Source organism: Halichoerus grypus, chromosome 11, assembly GCF_964656455.1.
Source record: "Halichoerus grypus chromosome 11, mHalGry1.hap1.1, whole genome shotgun sequence".
Taxonomy (NCBI): Eukaryota; Metazoa; Chordata; class Mammalia; order Carnivora; family Phocidae; genus Halichoerus; species Halichoerus grypus.
In genome coordinates, this window is record NC_135722.1 from 19,734,300 (window position 1) to 19,757,611 (window position 23,312).

Below are 23,312 nucleotides of genomic sequence, written 5' to 3' on the forward strand. Positions count from 1 at the left end.
TCTTTCTCTATTCTAGAATTAAAAGAACATCTTTGAAGTTATTTTCATGTTAATAAAAAATGCATTTCGTCATTGCAAGCATGTGCCATGAGGCATCTCAATAAGCATCATTTCGATCTGTTCTGATCCACTGCTGTCCTAATTATCGGTCTGGCTGTCAGCATGTTCAATAATTTTATAGTTAGACTAAACAGCAAGATGTTGTACTGTCTGAGCTATGCATAAAAACCCCAGACAGTGCACTTGGCTACAAACTTGGGGAGTAATTCAGCATTGTCAAAATGAATGAATTACAGGCAACTGCATTGTTCTCGTCTGCTTTCAACTGTTACCCACCCAACCCCCATGAATCCCAGAGCTCACTGGCTTAAGAGAATGGCCAAGATTACTGTCTCTGATTCAAAGAAGCCACACCATCAATTAGCCCAGATGAGATGAGGATCATTCACTCTATACATATTTGTGGAGTGTTGACTACAATGAGTAGTGCCATTTTCAGCCCTTTCAATGTGTGGCGGTGATTGAGTATTCCTGGCACAAAGCACTGACCGGGCATTGTGGAGAATTAACAGAGAATAAATAATAGTAACTGGGGGTGGAAAGCTTACTCTCTCATAGGATGCTTTATTCTTGAATACCTCATGCCATTAGAGTAACAGAACAGTCTTTGAGTGAGCTCAGAAATATACACATAATACATATCATTTAGTGTGTGCATATGATAAATGTGTCTATAAATAGACATGTGTATATCTGTGTTAAATGTGTGTGTGAAAATATATATTCACACACATTATGTGTATATATACATATACACATATCATACAAATATGTGCTTTTGAAAAGAAGATCTTCGTCAAAGTTAGGTTGAACCATACAAAAATGGCAATATCCACACATTTCTGATATTGCAAATATTTTTAAGATTTAACCTAACAGTAAGCACATTTTCTTTGTAGAAAAAGAGAAAATAATTGAAAGAATTGAACATGGAGACAGTATTTAAGATCCCACCATGCAGAGGCTTTTATTTTAATTATACTTGCATAATTTGTCCTAGTCTTTATTCTATGCATTTAATGCGGTTGTGATAATACTTGATAGGCAACATTTTATCCCACTTATTTATTACTCCTTGATTCAAACTCTGGCTCTTTTCCAACTTGTGTACATTACTAAGTTCATCTGTAGAATAAGGCTAATGGGTGAATCTAACACAGGACATTTATGGGACTTAAAAGAGATAATCCCTGGAAAGTGCTTAGGACATGCCTGGAGCCAGGTTAGGGTTTAAAAAGAGAGTTAACTACTAGTAATAAAGACTAGCCATTGTAATGGCTACATGAGATCTCATTATATGAATGTTTCTGTTTTTTACATTCTTATTGTAGGGCATTTAGATTTTTTCCTAAGTTTCGCTCAGAGAGTAGCCAACACACTTTGTCATTTATTGGGAATGGTGTAAGACCTGTTCTGTATTGTCTGTAAAGGAGATATAGCTTGTGGGGATGTCTCTAAGGCATTCCACTTTTCATTCCAAAAGAATGGGAAGAATAAGAGTTTTAGTATTAGAAATTCCTAGATTCAAATTCTATCTGCCCTTCTCTTGCTTGGCATCATTAGGAAAATCCTTTAACCCTGGCTCGGTTTGGTGTTGGTAGTTAACCCATGACACGGGTGATTCTCCTTATTAATGCCAGAGGGGCATCCTTAGGCGGCCGTGTCTTCCATTTAGGGGTAATGGAACATCGATAGGACTAAACCACACCTACTGCCCATATACTAATACTATTAGTTCTCCTGATCTGGAAGATTGACCAGTGTGCCATCTCAATTTTCATGAATAGCTGGTCACCCATGGTTTATTCTTTCTTGTGCTACAATATTAGTGATTAACATGTTTACCACTAAATGGCAGGTATCCAGGGCAGAGTGACTGCTGTGGTCAGTGGTAGAGAAGTTTAGTTGGTTAAACTTGTACGGTCCTGTCAGAGATGTGACATTCCTCAGTTACAGTTGACAAGTGTCAAGGGTCTAGACTTTTTGAGGCTAAAAATATGTTTGTGTGTTTATAATTTAAGAAAGCAGTGCATGTTCATTATAAAGAAATTAGAAAGAGGTAAGCAATAATAAAAAAGCAATACAATAGAACACATAATTCCCTACCCCAGACATGAACACTGCAAGATGTATACACCTTGGTGTATAATTCCTCCAGATGCAATTCCTCTCTCCCTCCCTCTTTCTCTCCCTCCTCCTTCCCCACTCTTCCCTATCTTCCCCTCATTCCCTCTCTCCCTCTTTCATATCATGCATACTTTTTGTATTTATATGTCTCACTATATAACCCGTATTATGCATATTCTTCTTACACTGGATTCTGACTTAACAATAAACTGCAGATATCTTCCCAAACCAGTTAGCCTACAATTGCAGTATCATTTTTTAAAAAGATTTTATTTATTTATTTGACAGAAAGAGAGTGCATGAGTAGGCAGAGTGGTAGACAGAGGGAGAGGGAGAAGCAGGGAGCCTGATGCGGGGCTCCATCCCAGGACCCTGGGATCATGACCTGAGCTGAAGGCAGACGCTTAACTGACTGAGCCACCCAGGCACCCCACAGTATCATTTTTAATAGTTAAATACTAGTCCCTTAAATAAAGGTAGCAGAAAAGCTTCTATTGTTGGACATTTAGCCTGTCCATGAAAACTTTTTTGGCAGGAATAGAATAATCCATTCTTCTTATTAAATTTTGTGTCCAATCATCTTACTAATTGCAAATATTTGTATCTTCTAGCATAGTACTTATATTTCTAGGGATCACTTATAAATGCATAGTTTATTGCATAATTCTTCATATTTCTAAAAATTAGAAATATATAATTTCTTTCAATATCCTCGGTGACTTTGACAGAACATCTGTTGGTGGATGGATAAGGCATTGTAGTTTACAAGAAATAGCTACAAATCTATGACTCAAACTTGTTATGTGTCAGGTGTACACTTAGGGATATTAGATGCTGTATTACGAAAAGGAACATTGAATCTACTGACTCCACGCCAGGCTTCTTTGTAAAAATACACCAATATTTTTAAATCATTATAGATTTCACAATCTGAACTGCACTTATGTTTGAATAGAAGATTACTTGAGCAACGATCCTCTGAAAACTGGCCTTTGCATTACCTGGGATTAATGGTCAGTTCCTCAGTTAATGTCCTGAGTTTTCTGGACCAAGTCAAAAGTCATCTGTACTCCTACTCACCAGTCATTAACTGGAGTAATGATGGATTTTGTGGAAGCTTCATTGCTGCCATGACAATAATTGGCACTTTTAAGAGCCATCTTGCTTGCTTGATTTTTCTTGATTGTTTACTTTTGGCTACTGATCAAGTGGCCATTTGGAGGAATTACTTGTTTTTAGCTCCATAATTACCAAAATGCCATTTATTAGAATATAAACCTACAAACCCATATATTTAAATTCTTGTGTATAGCACGTGAACAAGAAACCATGTAAAATCTATACTAACTGGATCTAGGCTGTAGTTTATTCCTTATCTCTACGGATTCCAAGGCTATTTTCAGTGATGGTATTAAATCCTAACAGAAATGTGGGATTTCATGTTCAGCATATAGATTCTTGTACAAGAGGGGGTCGTATAACTACTTTCAAAGATGTATGTGTGTGTGAGATTGTTTTTTGTAGGTAGCCAGATTGTAACAATTAGCTCGGGAATAACATGAATCTTTAAAAGAGTTTCCTGTGTTTTCATTATTTAAAAACCAAAAGAGATAAAAAGAAGTTGGTTTCTTACCTAGACTCTTGTGCTAATCAAACCCTCAAACAAATGCTCAGTGGTATTGAGATGGTCTCCATTTGCCAGATAGTGTCTTTCAGGACTGAGCAGTAGTTACAGTTGTTTTTTCTTATATCTCATTTTCCTCTGGCCTATTTAAATTATTACTGTTTTTTAGACTTTGGGGAAAATAAGGAATACATTACCTGTGCCCTCTTCAAAGTTACTGTTTAATTTTTTTTTTTTTTTCCTTTTCCTCTTCAAATTATCAACTTGGTTATAGAGCGTGGTTCTTGAGCCAAATTTTCTTTTCTTTCTTTTTTTTTTTTTAATTCCAGTATAGTTAACACACAGTGTTATATTACTTTCAGGTGTACAATATAGTGATTTAACAATTCCATACATTACCCAGTTGAGCCAAATTTTAAATCTGAAGACAATCTTAATGCCTCAACCTCCTATAAACTCTTCACCCTCCTGAAGAGGTCACCTGGTGATTACTTATGAGGAAATTCGTTTCAGTAATAGGTGTTGTCTGTGACTATGGAGGAGGCCAATGGTAATTACCATTCTTTATTGACGGCGTAATAAAAGTCAAAACACCATATTAAGCATTTTACATATGCTCTCCTTTAATTTTTACCAAAAAACCCCACAAGAAATAGGCATTATTTCTCTGTTTTTAGATGAAGAAAAATCAGAATTATTTAACAATTTGCTTTAGATTCAGACCTGACTCAACTCATTGCTTTGATATTTACTTGCTGGGTGAGCTTAGTCAAATTACTTCTCTGGTTCTCTATTTATTTTTTATTGACAAAAAATAGAATATATATCACATAGGGTTCCTGTAGAGATGAAAATAAATAATATTTCTAAGGCACATATAATAATGAATAAGTAGTTATTATTCTTATTCCAAATCATGCAACTAGTTAGTTTATGGGAATGGGCTGCAAATGAAAATTCATTTTTTTCAGAGAACTCATTAATTCATCATGGAAGCTGTATAAAGAAAAAATTAAGCATAGTGCACTGTGAGTATTCAGGAACATAATAAGATGTATAAAGGCATGGCAATTTAAATTCATGGAGATTTTCAATAATTGATGAAGTAAATGTAATTATAATCAGATTATGGGGGCAATGAAGGTAAATTCAGTATATAAATAATTGTTTCTTTAGATGGTCTTCTGCTTCTTATGTGATCAACTTTTTCCTTTTAGATAATGGAATGATGTCTGTCAATTTCTTGGTTTTGCTAGGCACGCCTAACACAGTCCTGGGACATTAAGTGGTCATTAAATAATTATGATCAAGGGCTTTTAAAGGTATCTCTCTAAAAAAAATAGAAGTGTCTCTCTAGACCACAGAACTCCTGTGTGCAGAGAAGAGTTAATAGAATTGAGAACTACTATCCTCAGAAAGTCTTACTTGTGAAGTTAACCCTTCCCTGGCACCTAAACTTAGATTTCAGGAGAATTTCCACCATTCTCAGAATTGTGAAGAGTGTGTCACTGTGCCTAAACTGTTTGTACAAATAATGTGGTTTATGCCAAATACCTGCTTTCTTTCTGAGAGTCGGGAATTTTAGTATATGCCAGGCAGAGAGAGGGTGCCTAAGTGATCAGCCCCCAATAAAAACCCTGGGCACTGAGGCTGTGATGAGCTTCCCTGTTAGATAGCATTTCACAAGCATTGTCAGAATTTATTGCTAGAGGATTGAAGCACATATATTGTACAGATCCACTAGAAGAGGATGCTTGGAAGTTGTCCCCCATTCCCCTTGGACTTGGTCCCATGTGTCTTTTCCCTTTGCTGATTTTGCTTTGTACCCTTTCCCTGTAATAAATTATAACCATGAGTATGACTATATGCTGAGTCCCATAAGTCCTCCTAGCAAATCATCAGACATAAGGATGGTCTTAGGGATCCCCAAAACACCTTGGTTCAGGGATCACCACATTCCAAACATGCCACCCCCCCCCCCCCCACGCACACATCCAGAAGCTCTAGGCGGTAAATTTGGCATGCAATGCCAGGGCATTAAAAAGGAGGATAGGAGTGGAGTGGGTGGGGTGAAGTGGAGTGGGGTGTGTGATAGAAAAGCCACTGAACATATGTTATGAGATAGAGAATATAAATGGAGATACAAGAAAGGGGAAGGTTATAAGTGCCTTTGAATGATTAAATAATTATCTCTTCTCCCTCTAACCTGTTTCAGGGCCAATTGAGAAATAAGGCAAAGGCAGAATGTAGAAGCCAGATTACCATCTTTATGACTTACAAAGTCTGTGTTTTATGTTATAAAGGCATAATTATTGAAGTCCCAATGGGTTTGCTATTAGAATTAGACAAATTTACCTATCACATAAGATTATTTATGGCTTGTTCTGTCACCTCCTTCAGTTACTCTTATTGAACTCCTTACTAACACAAGGGAACACTGGTAATTGAGAAGCATTATCACTTAACATTGGAGGAGATGGCAAATGGAAGGACCAATAATTACTTCAAATGCTGTCCAATTACTAAGCAAGATAAAAGAGAGGTGGAGTTCAATAGTGTGGAAAATCAATGCTAGGAATTCACAACTGGTATGTGAGGGAACATACGTAGTCTCAAAATAAGTTGTTTCACAAGCTCCGAGACACTTTCAATCAGAAGTCGGAAATTTAGTCAGTTTAGAGACAAATCTGTTAGCAAACCAGAATGTTAAAGAAAGAGGCAAGGATTTTGGTATAGGTGGACCATATGGATGTCTGAAATATCCTTAGTATTTTGAAGTATTTCTACTATAGCACTAGTGAGGGTCAAGTTTGAGCTGTTGCACTAGAAATTCCAAGTAACAATGACTTAAAATAGAAGTCTGTTTTTGATCTCACATAGCGGTTTAGGCCAGGCCGGGTTGGATCCGTGATGTTAGAAACCCAGGTTCTCCCTAACTTGTTCCATCTTTTCCTAGGATATTGCCATCCACACATGGTTGGAGATGGCTTATCACTTCACACAGATTCCTGCCAGCAGGAAAGACGTATAAATCCCTTCAATTTAAGAATATTGCCTGAAAACTGCACCTTCATTTTTCTCACATCACATTGTGATCTTAGATTCATGACCATACACATCACATCATGATCTTAGCTGAAAAGATAGGCCGAGATGTGTGTGTGTGTGTGTGTGTGTGTGTGTGTGTGTGTGTTTTCAGGAAGCCATCTATTCCGCTTTAGAAAAAAAATTGGGGTTTCATTACTATAGAAAGAAAGAATTATTATTGGAGACCACCCAGCATTTAGTTACACACCCAGCCCTTTGTCCATCTATCTGGATTCACCAATTGATCCCTTTACCATTCTAATGCACTTACCCACTTCTCTAATAAAAAATCCCCAACTCTCATCCGGAATATCTGATTTTATACAGCTCTCTTCATATTCCTGGATGTGACTGAGATTTTGGCTATGAGGTTTATAAGGCAGGAGGGAGACCTCAGTCCCACCGAGCGATCAGTGGCTCTGTAGGCGTAGAGGATTCATGTTGTGGATGCAGGCGGCAGCAGGTCCACATTTGCAGCTGCAGTTTGCTGAATTACGGCAGCTTCCCCGGCTGTGGCTGTTGGAGGACTGTGGGATCTTCTCAACATCAGCGGCATCCAATGGTAGCGGTGATGGTGTGGTTCGGGAGCCAGCAGCTGTACTAGGAACTTCCCAATTTCACAAGCAGCATCTTGATGATTAGGGATTCAGAAGCTTCTTGAAGTCGAGATGCTGTGTTCTAGTTTTAGGAATAATTTCTTAAAGCATAAGCGGGCCTCTTTTTTGCACCTTTCCAATGATCCCATAAGCCATTTATCACCCTGTAATTATTTCTGCTTAAACTGGCTAGTGTGAATTCTGTTCTTGGCAACTGAACCCTTCGGGCAACTTGGTAGAGCTGTCTTATAAATAAGTCATTTCACTTATCTGTTCATTGATGCGAGCAAAAGATCAAGTGCCCCCCAAGCAACTTATAGCCTCATAATAGATAGCTAATATTTATTGACAGTTTTCCATGTGTCAGGCACCTGAGAGTTTTTCTAACACTATGATATTTAATGTCAGTAATCACTTATGTATTAGGAATTACTCTCCTTGTTCTGTAATGAGAAAACTGAGTTTTAGAGGAGTTAAGCAGCTCCTCGGATTTAAAAAGAAAAAAAACTTACAGTTCAGACAGCATTTGAAATCAGATGATCTGGTGTGACAGTTAAAGCACTAGGGAGACATTTAGTAAAGTGATCAGTAAACATTGACTAAATTAATTGACATCCTGATAAAGGTGAAGTAGACGGACACACAAGGTATTAAGATGAGGTACAAACATTGAGCATGTTGATGGGTGCCATTGAACATGCTAGGCTTGGGGGGGTGGGAGAGGGGCACTAGCTGAATCACATTTGCATTAAAAAAAAAATCATTCTGAGTGCTGGGTAGAACATGGTTCGAAGCATGAGCATGTCTCGATGGTCAGAGACCAATTAGGTGGATATTACATGAGTGAAACGGGAACGGCCACAGCGTCAGCCTTTGCAGTGGTGGTAGGAAGGGAAAGAAATGCAAAAATGTGACTGACATTTGAGAGGAAGATTCAAGAAACAGTGATGATCAATTAAATATCGGAAGTGAGAGGAGGGAACTAGGGGAGAGTAATACCCAGTTTTCTGCTGGAGAAAGTAGTTTGATATTGATGCCATTTATTCCCTCTTCGTGGACTACAGTTCAGAGATACATCCTCTGGATCCAGGAATGACTCCTAGATAAAGGAGGAGAATTGCACTAGGAATTTAGATATCCCTGCCTTAAAAACAGAATGTTACATTTTTTTTTTTTTCTGATCAAACAGTATTGGTGAATTCCATAGTATTGATCAAAAAAGACTGATCTCTATTCCCCTGGAGACTCACTAATCTTGTTTGGCCTTTTCCACACATCACCAATGATGAGCATTTAAGAATAATCCTTTTTTTTTTTTTTAAAGTTTTAATAACACCTTATGAAGTTGCTCTTTCAGGGAGGGAATGGAATTTGCAACAGTAGCTTTGAACTGCTTTGAAGTGTATTCTTTTTGTCTTAATAATAGATTCTGAACCACAGATAAAGTCAACAGGTCATTAAGAAAGCACACAGGAAAAAAAAATAAACTCCTTTCAGGATATGTAACTGTTCTTATCACTAGTTAAACTAAATATTTTAGATCACTAATAAGCCAATTAAAATAAAGCTGACTTTTTTATAATTTAAACTGAGGTAGCATACTATATGAACTGTGGCCTGAAATTTTTAAAAATTAAAGTTCTGAAAAACTCATATAGCAATAGTCAACAACATTTTCTCACTAATAAGTCCCATGGCTTGCAAGTATTTGTTTTTTAGAAGAACTGCTTTTATTAGCTTAATTTTTACTGTTCTTTTACCAAATAACACATTAGTGTCCAACAGAATGTTAATGAACACAATGGTATTTTATTAGCACACTACTAATATAATTTCAGCCAAATGAAATAGTTTTGATATTTTACTTAAAGAATGCAAACTTATTTTTATTATGGATCTATTGTTCTTTATTTTTTATTTATTTATTTATTTTTAAAGATTTTATTTATTTATTTGACAGAGAGAGACACAGTGAGAGAGGGAACACAAGCAGGGGGAGTGGGAGAGGGAGAAGCAGGCTTCCCGCTGAGCAGGGAGCCCAATGCGGGGCTCGATCCCAGGACCCTGGGATCATGACCTGAGCTGAAGGCAGATGCTTAACGACTGAGCCACCCAGGCCCGGATCTATTGTTCTTGAAAATACAGGAAATCAGGGGTACTTGGGTGGCTTAGTTAAATGTCTGGCTCTTGGTGATCTCAGCTCAAGTCTTGATCTCAGGATCCTGAGTTCAAGCCCTACTTTGGGCTCCACCCTGGGCGTAGAGCCTACTTAAAAAAAAAAAAAAAAAAGAATACTGAAAATCAGGCATAAGGCCTTAGTGTGTGTGTGTGGTTCATTTTTATATATTGAACAGTAAAATTGAAATATTGTTTTACTCTTTTAATGGGAAATTTGGGATTTGATATACAAAGATTCAGAAACTGTTGATTTGGAAGAGAATGAGTCTTTTAGTTTAAAAAGCAGAGAAACGTTTTAATTTAGAAAGTAGAGGAAAAAAAAGAATGGTGTGTTTACATTTTGTTTGGTGTGTCTTAAAATCTCTCTTCTGAAAGAAAGGAACCCCTTCCTCCGAGGTTGACAATAATGAGACAGGAACTCGGCTTTGCACTGAGGTTGCCAGTTGTCTAAATATTCTTCTCCAAGGGCTTGTCTGCACACCTCCATGTCTGTTACCGGTCTGTCCAAAAGTCAAGGGGTAGGGCCTAGAATTACCATCTCTTAAGCCCACGATTTGCTAATCATCATTGAGTTCCATAGGGAGGTGATCCTTGCTCTCCTGGAAACATTTCCCAACATTTAGAGCCTCAGCTAACTCCAATACCTGAAGCATAATAGGAATGGCTGTGAGTAATAATGGCTCTTCTGCATTAGGAATACTGGTGAGCACATCGCAAGGCACTGTTTGATTTGATTCTCCTAAAAGCACTGTGTGTCATATTATTACCCACATTTCATAGATAGCTTAGAGAGGTTAAGTAACTTTCCCAGAAACATGCATCTAGTAGAAGGTAGAGCCAGAATTTGGATCTAAATCTCTGAATATAAGGCTCTTAAATAATATGCAACCCTTCTGCTTTATAGCTTCCTTTTTCTTAACTGGATAGTCACACCTCTGGTAATTGACAGCTACTACTCACATTTCCGAGGGTTTTTTAAAATTATTATTTTATTTTATTTTATTTTATTTTATTTTTTGATGTAGTGTTCTATGATTCATTGTTTGCGCATAACACCCAGTGCTCCATTCAGTACGTGCCCTATTTAATACCCATCACCAGGCTAACCCATCCCCCCACCCCCCTCCCCTCTAGAACCCTCAGTTTGTTTCTCAGAGTCCATAGTCTCTCATGGTTCATTTCCCCCTCCGATTTCTCCCCCTTCATTTTTCCCTTCCTACTATCTTCTTCTTCTTCTTCTTCTTCTTTTTTTTTTAAACATATAATGCATTATTTGTTTCAGAGGTACAGGTCTGTGATTTCCAAGTTTTTTTAGAGGCAACTCAAATTTCTGACATTTTAGGATCTTGAAATTTCACTTGGGTCTCCTCCGAAAAAAATTATAAATATATATATATGTTTATATATATATTTCAGGTCCTCTTGCTTCTCTGAACTTCAGAGTTGCTACTGTTTTATGTGTGTGTGTGTGTATGTGTGTGTGTGTCTTTAAGATTTGGACTTTGAGATGGTTTGCTCTTGAATTAAAAATAAAGTGTGTGTGTTTCTATGTGTTCATATATATAAATATGTGATTAGCACCCTCCAGTTCTCAGTGGTTCTATAAAGGAATTATTCCTTTCAAAAGCCATTGAGAAAATGATGATTCAGCATTACTCCTTAACTGGTTTCTATAAAACACTTCCCCAAGGCTGACAGTTTCTTTCAGGTAATTCGTTCACAATGGCTATTAGAAATTACAAATTATTTACAACTTTGCATTCATTTATGGTTAAGGGGATTATGATACATTTATTTCCAACTCTGTGTTTAAATACATATTTTAGAAAGACACATTAACTTTGAAATACCTTTTCTGTATTCAGGTTCCAATATTTCAGTGGTCTTGTTGTGAATCTATTGAAAGTTTTTGTTGTTGTTTTTGGTTCTGTTTGTTTTAAAATGAAATCACTCAGGCCACATTCTCTTTAATAATTTAGGATAAGACAATACTGGCTGTGATGACTTTGGGTTTTCTGGAAGGTGACTTCATCTTACTCTATCCCTAGACTCATAAATTCTACTTCAGGCAAATTTTAAGAACAAAAGAATATGGAATCATAGATTTAAGAAATGATGTTTAAATAACCTCTAAACAAAATGAACACAAAGATGGGAGGAGTGACTTTCAGGGCAACAATACCATTGGCAAACTTGGGTATAGAATCCTACTCCTTAAAGTCTGGTGAAATTCCTACTAAATAAATTGTTCTCAATATTTTGTGAACTCTGTGTGCTCAGAGTTATGGTGAAAATCTTGTGACTCATACACCACCAAATATCATGTATAGACAGACTAAATAATATCCTGCACATAAATACATTGCTGCTTCTTAAATGCTTGTAGAACATGTTATTTATTTAAAATTTCAAAATGTTACTAAGTTAATACTATATTTTATATAAAGTAAGACACCATCAATCTAAGATGCACTATTACTTTTTGTACCTCTGGGAAAAGAAAATGCTGATTATAATTTTATGACACCGTTGATGGGAAGATGCTTACTAATTTTAGAGATGTGGTGAAAAATAACATCATCTTAAAAAAAGATAAAATATAACAGTACTGTTTTGTCTATGAATACAATACATGTTAGGATGTCCCATAGTCTATATTTTATACCAAAGACTTGGAACTACTGGGTCACTTCCTACTGTATTGATTGACAAGACTTACCTTTCTGGTTGTGAAAAGCTGACCTCATGCACTGTGGTGAAGATTATCTGAGCAAGTGCATATAAAGCTTTTAGAAGAACGCATGGAATACAGCAAGCACTCTGTCAACATTAACTCTTACTGTTGAACCCACCACCACCATTACGTTCATTAGGGGCAGAACGCTTTCCAGATACTTCTCCTACTTCTACTTCAGGGGTGATATGCTTGTTTAAAAAAAGGCAAAGACTAGTTATGGAATCTATATTTTTTTCAAAAGTCCCAAGGTGATTGGCTTGAGCAGCTGAGTAGGAGACCCCAGGATGAAGATGATGTGACATTTACTTTTTTCCCGGTCCAAATATTTATCAATGCTCAAGAGGAGTTGAAAATTAAGAATGTATTTGTAATTCTCATTCTTGAGCATTGGATAGATACCTTGATTTACCTTTGTGCATATGGAAATACCCAACTCTTGAGCTTCACTATGTTGAAAATTAAAAGAAAAGTGTCACTACTAGACTTGCAAGCTAAAGTCTGGGTGGTATACACGAAAATAAAATGCCTGAGTTGATCTTTGCTAATGTCAGGACTTTGTCATCTAACTACTATTCACAGTATGCTAAGCATTTTGACGTGGAATTCTAAATAAGCTTTAAAAAAATTAGGTTTTAATTACTTAAATAAGGATTAAAGCAAAGGATTAGTTTGTTTTGATTTTTTAAGCTAGAAGTAAATTAGAAAAAGACTTGATTTTGGATTGTGGAACATTTAGGTAGAAGGAGGCTAGAAGTATCAATAGCAGAAATAAAACAGTGATATTAAGCATGTATATTTGCCAGGCAATGTGTTTAACACTAATATAAGAGAGGATTTTTAATCCTCCCAACAACTTTAAGAGGCAGCAACTATTTGTGTCTTTAAAATACAGTCAAGGACACAGGCTCAGAGAGATTAAGTAATTTGCCTGAGATCACATAGCTAGTAATAAGAAGAGCCAGGTTTGAAACCAGACCACTTTGACTCCAAAGTTCCCTTTCTTAATCCCTACACCAGATGGTGTGTGTTTTTAGTTCACACTTAGAAGGGGTTAATTCTCTCTTTGCTGTTACTGGTTCCACTGTTTCTTTTCTTGGTAAGATCCCTTGATAATGTTCTTTCCCTGGCAACCCACGGAATCCCTATAGGCATGAGCTCACATCAAGCCCTATATTTTCCTTTGGAAAATGTTATTCAACACATATCAATTAATATGTGAGTTACTGCGTTGCATACTTGAGAGGTTTGCACAAAGAAAATGTGAGCACATAATTCAGTAGTTTACAATTTTGCAAACATCAAAAGCACATGAGAAAATGGAGTCATGCAAATTTAGATATTCTCTACAGATTGAATGAAAGTACATATTTTATTCTCTTACATTTTTCCCCTGGCATACATCATACTGTTCCAAAGTTGGATCATCTATAATCTCTCTTGCCATCTTGTCTCAATAGGCAAGTAGGAAAAATATGGCTATTATCTCTGCTTTAGTATGGCCTGTCCAAATTCTGGTACCCTGGGGGGGTCTCCAATGTCCGTATTGTCCAATGCTTTGGAACCTGATATTGTAATCATTCCTTATTAAGAAGTTATATATTGACTACCACCACCACCCCCAGACAAAAGTCCCATTTTGCCATCATGGTGGTCCTGGAATAAATTTGAAATATGATAAAGAATGCTTCTTATTTCACAGCTGCATCATTTTATTGACTCTGAGGATGCAGTAGGATTCTCTAGATGTGTATGAATGGGAAACGCAGCTCTGGGCAGTCTGAGGAGTGTGGGTAAGTTAAGAAAGTCAGTGAAAGGTTTGTGATCTATGCTACATTTTTAATCACATTTCATCTATAAGCTTAGTTTTTTATAAGAAAGATGCTCATCACAATTCCCTTGATAAATAATTTCCCACTTACCTGCTAGTGGATATGTAAATTGCATTTGACAACGTTCTATAAAATATTTTTCTTCCTAATCTGCTTGCAATTATAGGTTGAACAGTGAAGTGACTAATACAATCAGGTAAATAGCACTTTGTGGGTTAGCTAGAATTTCTTTGTCAGATTTTGTCAAATCTTTAAGATTTTCTTCGTAGACTGCTAAATAATTATTATATTTAAAATATTCTTAGGGCTATCTTTCTTTGTATCTTGCACAACTGGTGAAAAAAGTGCCCCAACATCAGTAGGCCAATGTGACTTTTCTTTCATGCATTGTTTGATTTTGATGTTCTGAGACACGAGGTGTGGGCATTTTGTATTTGAAAGGGAAAACATATAATTTAGCAGCCAAACCACTCATTGGTGAAAAGGGATTTTATCTTTTGTTCAAACATATTATCACTATAATAAGCACCTAACCTAGCTATTTTTTGAGACCTCTGGTTCAAGGAGAATATTTAATGGGAGAAGGGGGTGGAGAAAATCAACAATAGGTCAAAGGGAAAGGAAAAAAAAATGACAAGACACCATATCAGAATATGAAAACCAAAGAAGAAAGAGCAAAACAGTAACACAAAGGATAAACAGGGAAGAGATATATAAAGCAGCAGGTAAGAGCACAAACTTTGGAGCAGACCCACCTGCATTGAATTGCTTGCTATGTCACTTGCTAGTTACGTGAACTTGGACAAATTATTTCATTTTATTTTCCTCATTGTGACAATGATAGTGATAATCCCTGTTTGTTTTTCATGTCATTGTGAGAATTCAGTGGTGTTTTATAAATAACACAGCTCAATGATTGGCACAAAGTCACTACTCAATCAATTAGGAACTTTCGGTAAGATTTAACTCTCTCTAGGAAAGGAAGAGCATGAGAGTTACAGCCATACCGGGAGTGGTAGGTGGGCAGGCATTGCTGTCTCTGATATACAGGGTCAGCTATACCAAGTGCTTCTAACCCCCGAACCAGTCTCTAACTTTGTGGTAATGTTGTTCCAACTGCATATTTGGAAACCAACCGAGAGAACGGTCTGACCCACTGGTCCATCCGTCTGTACCTTGCCTCTGAGATGAGTCTCCGTCAGAGCTGCTTCTACTATATGTATTTATCTGAGCTCATGCAGCTTTGTGGCATTTCATTCTTCATGGACTCGCTGGGAGCTGATTTAAGGTGCACACATCAATCAGAGCCTAATCAAGCTCAAAGCCAGCAGCTTCTCAGGGGATGAGCCAAGCGACCGTTGAGACCAGTTCAATCAAGGTGGCCCTTGGGTTCAGAGGCTCCCACCTGAAATAAATCTGGAGAGTGCCTTTTAAATTCAATGAACACTGATGAAACAGCTGCCCATAGGGAGACCCTGACTGTACAGAATAAATACATCTCTCCCAGAGCAGACATAAATAACACCCTTTGGTTTTTATGCATAATTAACACTGAGTAGTAACTAGTAGCTTGGCTGAATTATAATGACACATTCTCTGGTTACTTTTGTGTGCCTTAGCTTCAGAATAAATAGTGTAAAATTATGAACCTATATACTATGGTGTGCGTGTGTGTGTGTGAAAACACACTTTGTTTATTGCTTTATTTTATTCTCCGTAGGCCTATTAAGTGCAACGTTATTTCTTTGAAAAACATTGAGAATCACAATGGTTTAAAACCCTTTGGCACTTATTATTTTAAGCCGAGGTCTCCCTACAATAGTTAGATAATAAGATGAATTGAAACCAAGATTCTTCTTATCCTGTGGGATGTGCTGAAGAGAGGGCCAGAAGCTCAGTGGGCAGAAATGGTTCCTCAAACACACATGCCTTTTGAAGGCAGCAAATAATCCTGATGCTTGGATGTGGTGGTGTGAGGTGAAAAGGGCTGGGTGAAGAGTCTCTGCTGCATTCTTGTGGGACCTTTTCATTCAGGGCCTTCTTGTCTATGTAAAATAAAAACAATTATCTTTCATATTTCCATGGAGACATTCATTGGCTCCATTAAAATAATGCAGTTTTAACTGCAGTCTGTTTCATATGGGATTCCTCACATGCATTCTGGTTCAGAGGGCACTTTCTTGCTTTTGTGTGACACATTTGAATTAATGATGCACTTTATGGCTAATTGCAACTTCCCACTTAAAAAACTTGATTGATAGATAAAGTAATTAAGAGGTAATAATGTATCTCTTCTTATGACTTTCCAAGTAAGCTCAGGGTCTGATGATTTGACCTCTAGTTTCATTTTAGGAGATGATTACTACCTTCAGGAATCCTCAGAAAATGCAATGGTGTCCAAGGCACGCAGAAGAGTATTCATTTATGGCTGCATAATAGACATTGTAAATAATGTGCTATTCAGATGAAACAATGCAGAGCTTCGGAAGTTATCACATTTTTGCTGAGGCAGGCAACTAAAATATAATTTTAGAAGTGTTTGGCCAGGAAAAAAAGGAGGCAATGAACAGGAATGCCTGTCAGGTGAAGTGTACCTCTAAATGCAAAGACATTTGTCCAATCCAAAGCTCAAATAAGAGCAGAGAATCAAGAAGTTCCTGCTTTAGCCTAATTGGTGATGATGATCATTTCCTAGAAATTTTGAGGGCAAGGTATTGTTGATAGAACGATGATGTTTGGGTTGACATTCCATGGTTGTAGCTGTGTCACCTTGGACTAATCACTTTACCCCTCTTCCCACTGTCTCTGCTTAGAAAAAGGGAGTAGATATAGCTATAATATATGTTCCTTAGGAAATTCTTTGGAAATGCTCTTTATAAATGCTTCAGAGTAACATTTACAGACATAAACTCATTTTTTTGTTTTTATATATTTTATATATTTATATTTAAACATATCATAGTTTAAAATCTTAGAATCATTTGACAGGGAAATACTTGAAAGTGAAAAAATATATTCATTTTTACATAAAGGTAATATATCACTTATAAGGGAATCATCAGCAATCAAACTTTTTTTTTTTGTTTTTTGTTTTTACTAACATTTAGCATCACTGTGTTGTCTTTATCATAAACTCACTTTTAAAGTTAACTTCTGGAATCTTTTTGGATGTAGTATTAACAAAACAGAAAGTTACAGTTACAAACTCTGGACACCAGAAGTCACCATGACTTCCATTATGAGTACCATTATGTGATGATGATGATGATGATGGTAATGATACTAGGTCAATACCTTGAAGAGAAATGGATACAAAGCCATTTGTGGATAGTGAGAACTGAGTGATCTTCCCAATATCTCTGGAGTGTTGGGGGAGAGGTGGAAATTGCATTTTTCTAGTTACTTAGGTCTGAGCTCTCTGCTATGTTTTTTCACTGATAGAGAATAGCTCACTGATGGAGACATAGCATCTCTTTTCTGAACTTACAGATCCAGATATTGCAACATATCCTTTTGCCCTTGTATTCCATATAAACCATACACACACACACACACACACACACACACATACACACACACAACCTTGTATTATATATATATATATATATATAAAACAAAATGCCAGATGTTTGTGAAGATTTTTTTAAATCTATAGGCAAACACTTGAGTGATACAATTTAAAATTAAGTATTAAACATATCTATTCCTTCACACACCTGCACCTTATATCTTCCTAAACTCTGAACTTTTGTGTTCATGACTAGCCACCCTCATCTTTGTATCTCTGGGAGATACTGCTCTTTTTTAGGAAATATACAATGGAGTCTCCTTGCAACTCCAAAACAACTTCTCCAACTGTATTATACAAAGCAATATGACCGTGTCCAGAAGCTGTGTTCAGTCTCAGTTAGAAGACTATGTCTACATAACCAAAATGTGGTAGGAGTAAATGAGTTGTGGGAGATAACTTATGGCCAAACATATGGGCCTTTTAGACCATGTAAAGATGTTGGGTTTTATTTCTAACAAGTTGAGGAACTGGTAGTGGGTTTTGAATAGGGAGAAAGAAGTGATCCCTAACATATATTTTAGAAATATCACCTTGGATGACAAGTGGAGAATTAACTGTATGGGAGTAAAAATAGTGGGGGCAATAAAGTGAAGTAGGGGGTGACTGCATTCATGCAGACAAGATATAATGGTGGTTTGTACACATCTGTCTATTAGCAATAGAGGTGGTGAGAAGAAATCAGATTTTGGAGATACAGCCTGGATGTAGGATGCAGCCTGTAATATTGTTTATAGATTGTGGATAGTATGTGAAAGGAACAAAAAATAGCTTTTTCAAAGTTCTTTGTTTTGTTTTGTTTTTACTTCATCTGCTGGAAGGATGGAGTTGCCAATACCTCAAATGGGCGCTGTTGCAGAAAGACAAGTTGGAACAATGGGTTAAATAAAAGTTTGGTTTCAGACATACTGAGTTTCAGATGTATGTTAGATATTCCAGTAGACATGTTGAGTAAAAACTGAAAGATCAGAATTGGAAGCTTAGGCATTAGATTCAGACTGAAGATTGAATGTGGCAATCATAATAATATAGGTGCTATTTCCAGCCACAAGTTTGGAGAGAGGAGAGGAGATCCTCAAAACTATGCCCTAGGGCACTTCAGTGTTGAGAGAGCAGGACAAGAGGGTAGGAGGCTGGATGGAGCAGCAAGTGCACTGGGGAACCAGGAGAGACTGGTGTTCCTAAACCCAAGTCAAGAAAGTGATTCTAGAAGATAAGAATGACTTACTGATTCAGAAGTTGCTAAAAGGTTTGATAAGATGATGACCAAGATTTAACCATTGAGTTGGTAAACTAGTGTCCTTAACAAGAGCAAAATTTGTAGAATTGTAAGCTGAGAACCTGATTAGAGTGCATGTAAGGGAACCAAGGGCAGATGATGCATATAGAAAACTCTTTGGAGGATTTTGCTATATAGAGAGGAAAAAAGAATAGATGGTGACTGGAACAGAATGTGGAATTGTGAGAGATTTGAGATTTTTCACAATTTTGGGGGGATATTGATATGTTTGATGGAACGTATTATGTATTTTTAAAAAGATTTTATTTGTTTATTTATTTAGAAAGCACATGAGTGGGGAGGGAGAGGGGCAGAGGGAGAAGGAGATGGAGAATCTCAAAAAGGCTTCATGCTGAGCATGGAGCCCATCATGGGGCTCAATCTCAGGATCCTGAGATCATGACCCGAGCCAAAATCAAGAGTCAGGTGCTCAACCAACTGAGCCACCCAGGTGCCCCTGGAACATATAGCATATTGATGATGGTTCAGGAGAGACTGAAAATTTGATTTTGTAATTAAAAGGGACAGTTGCAGGAAAGGAGCCCTTAGGTGAGTAGGTAACGGTAGTACTTACTTCGCAGTTACGTCGTTTGTGTTACATGTAGGCAAGGTCAAAAAGAAAAAAGGGAGAGAGAATGAATGGCCCATCATAGAGGTTTAATAAAGCCTGGCTCTTACCATTATCATCTGAAAAGTTGCACATATCGTTTATTCACATTCTGGTAAATTGATTACAACAGCGTTTTCTTATTGGAAATTGAAGTTGTTGAAAATATGTTGAAAAAACTTCTGAGAGCCTTTGGCAATTGTCACTCTTACCTTCAATGCTGGTATCGATTCTCCTAAGGAGGAAATGAAAAGAGAACAGCCTGTAGCAAAGTGACTCTTGAGCCTGAACATCTGCAAACCGGCTTCCCCATGGCTTCATTGAAAATTGATGGAGGTAGGAGACAGATCTGGAGCACTCAGCACCATTCTCTTCTCCAAGACCAGACTTGGATTTCCATGTCTATTGAAGCCCATTTCGGGAATTGGCTTTCATTATAAGTCTTTTGTTTGTTGGTCTAATCTATAGACAACCACGCCTGAAATAAGCTTAACCTGCAAGGTAGCGAGCTTGAAATCATGCTACTCCGTAATGAAGGTCATGGCTGATGGACAAGCAGAGAGTTGGTTGTTAAATTGCAGAGTTTTCAAGGACTTTCTATGAACTCCAGCTGTAATTCCAAACTGGTATTTCAGTAAGTCAGAAAGGATTTAAAATGGCCTATTTCCCCTGTTCTTTTTGGCAATTTGCTCTAAGCACTGATTATTTTGTCAAGCCTTTTGAGCTCAACGCTCTGCCTATAATATCTGCATCCTCTGATGGACTGTGGTTAGGGCAGTAAGTGTTGGAAATGAAATGTCGTGTTTATTTAAGAAAAGAGTTGAAAGTGAAACAGGGTTTGCTCTGCTTTGGGGAAGACTGAGTAAATGCTAAGGAGAAGTAATTGGGAGTCTTTATTTTAATATGAACAATCAAGTGCAGATAATCCCTACATGCCCAGAATGGCAAGGCAAATGATCTCATTATAGAATAAGGAGCACCCTTAAAATGAAGCAATCTCTGTTTATATTTTATTCAGGAGTTTTAAGAAGAGTCACATATTAAGTATGAATCTATCATCCTTCATGCTTCTGCGGTTAGGAAATGTATTGACTCTTAAGGAAGAGTGGTTTTACTTATTAGCACTCTAGTATTCTTGATCTTGTGAAGTTTCTTTTTAAAATCTAAATAATACATTTTTAAGACATTGGACTGAGGTCAAAGAAAATCCTGACAATTTGTTATTAATGGCAGCTGATCTGAAATATTCTAACAATATTTTAAACATTAATTTATCTCACAGTTATGACTGAAGTAGTATCTTTTTTTTTTTTTTTTAAGTGGAGCCCAGTGCAGGGCTTGAACTCACGACCCTGAGATCAAGACCTGAGCTGAGATTGAGTCGGGCGCTTAACAGACTGAGCCACCCAGTTGCCCCAGTATTTTTTTTAATATTAATAATATCAAATCCCTGGGGAGAAGGTGTTCACATATCCTACAAAACTTCAATTACCAAAACAAAGCAAGATACCAAGGGTTTCATTTATTATGAGTATAAGTGTTGGATGCAGGACTATTTAATTCCATTTAATAAATATTCTTATGCCCCTTATTGTATGCTCAATACTATACCAGGCTGGCACTGAGGGTGAACAAGGGAGGGAGGGAATGAAATGGTGAGAATTACAAAATAAATAGGATACAATTCATTTTATACTTAAAGATCTAGAAGCTCACAATCTATTTTTGGGTAGCTAACACATATATACCATAGAACTAAAGGCCAACAATTCTATAATCAAGTACTTAATAAAAACAACAACAATCTTAATAAAAATTACTGGAACAGTTACAGTATGTTTGATTTCTATTCGATAAATGTGACAGGAAATACAGGACTTTACTCTTGACATTGAGCATGCAGGCAGGTTGAAAGTTTGAGGGTTGTTTGATAGAATGGGATAGAAGGAAAAGCGAGGCTGTGCAGTTATGGAGACTAAGGAAAAATGAATAAAGATCAGGGAGAGTTACATAGTAAGCACTTCCAAGCCAGAACATGTGGTCAGCTAAGCCAAGAGGAAGCAGGAGGACTAAACAGACATTTTAGCACTACTGTATTCCTCCTTTGCTGCATTCAACCATGCCAGTGTACTCTGCCAACTATGAGCATGCCAGGAAGAATCACGTATGGACCAATATTACTTTTCCTTATATTGTTACCATTTCCCATTTATCAAACACAAACAGGCTACTTTACATTTCAAAGACACACATTGAACCAAAACCGATAGAATATAGGAATTTAGTGAAGGCTTAATAGAGAACAGGGATTTTTGTCCTAAGCCCAAAGAATCGAGTGTGAATAAATAGAATATCCTCATGTATCGAGAACTAATGATATTATTCAATGCTAAAATACAGCTTTGTCAGCATGCATAATGAGTGTTACGTTGCAGCATGTTGGGTGCCTCTCTGGGTGAATTAGTAAAAAAAACAAAACAGTTTAAGTGGTTTAAGCAACTGAGAATTATGAAACACTTTTATTCCCCCCAGAGCTTTCCTTAAGCGTGTAGAGAAAGCATAACATTTAAAAATTAGAACCAGCTGGGTATACATCAGTTTTTTCTTTTTAACTGTATGGTTTAGAGCTGTCAATTCCACCTGCAACCCCCTCCCCCCCACCCACCAATGTCCATAGCCACGACTCTAACCCAAGGCAGCCGCCGCTCTCCTCCATCACATGGTTAATCTTTCCTAGATCATTCTCAACATGGCAGCCAGAGCAATCTTTTGAAATGTAATTCTGACCATGTCATTCCCCTGCACAATGTCATTAATAGCATTAAAAAGAAACCAAGCTCCTTATCTTGGCTTCCAAAGCTGTTTCCTGACTAATTCTCTCACCTCATTGAAAACTACTCTCTTTTCATTTGCTCCATTGGGCCACCCTGGCCATCTTTCTGTTTCTAAAATGTACCAAGATTATCCTGTTTTCAGGGCCTTTCCCTTCCCTTTCTTGTCTAATTGGAGCATTCCTCTGTAGCTCTTCAAAATGGCAGCTTCTCTCATGCTTTAAGGGGCTTATTTCAAGGGGCCGTTCCTGGCCGTTCTGTCTGTCATGCCCGCTCTCTGAACTATAGCATGCTCTCCATCACTGCATATCGTATTCCTTGATTTGCCCCTTAGCACCTATCACTAAAAGAGAGAATCTTTATTTGCTATTTACTTGATGATTATGTGTCTCTTGCACTCTCAACAAGATGCTTAGCTCAGTTAAGGCAAGGATCGTATTTAGTTTGTTTACTCTTATATCCCCACCCCTGAGAACAATGCCTAGTAGTATTATTTACTGAGTAAATAATAAAGGTGTACTATCTCTTATGCAACACTGGGAAATGTTTACTTCACAGGATTGTTGAAATTATGTGCCTGGCATACTCCCTGTCACAGCACAGATGCTGCTCATCAAGGATTGATTCCCTTTTTCTGACCTCTTATGTATGGAAATATATTCTGCTTTAAACTATTGCTGTGGGTTGTCTATTAGTTTTCTTGTGGCATCATAACAAATTGCCACAAACTTGGCTGGCTTAAAATGACAGATTTATTATCTCATAGTTTTATTTATTTATTTATTTATT

At 37.1% G+C, this 23,312-nt stretch overlaps 1 protein-coding gene across 25 annotated transcripts in view; it reads left to right on the top strand.

The window, feature by feature from the left end:
- The window catches only part of LRRC4C (leucine rich repeat containing 4C), a 1,180,850-nt gene that overhangs the window by 351,016 nt on the left and 806,522 nt on the right, over positions 1 to 23,312 (top strand). The gene's annotated exons all lie outside the window — the stretch shown is intronic.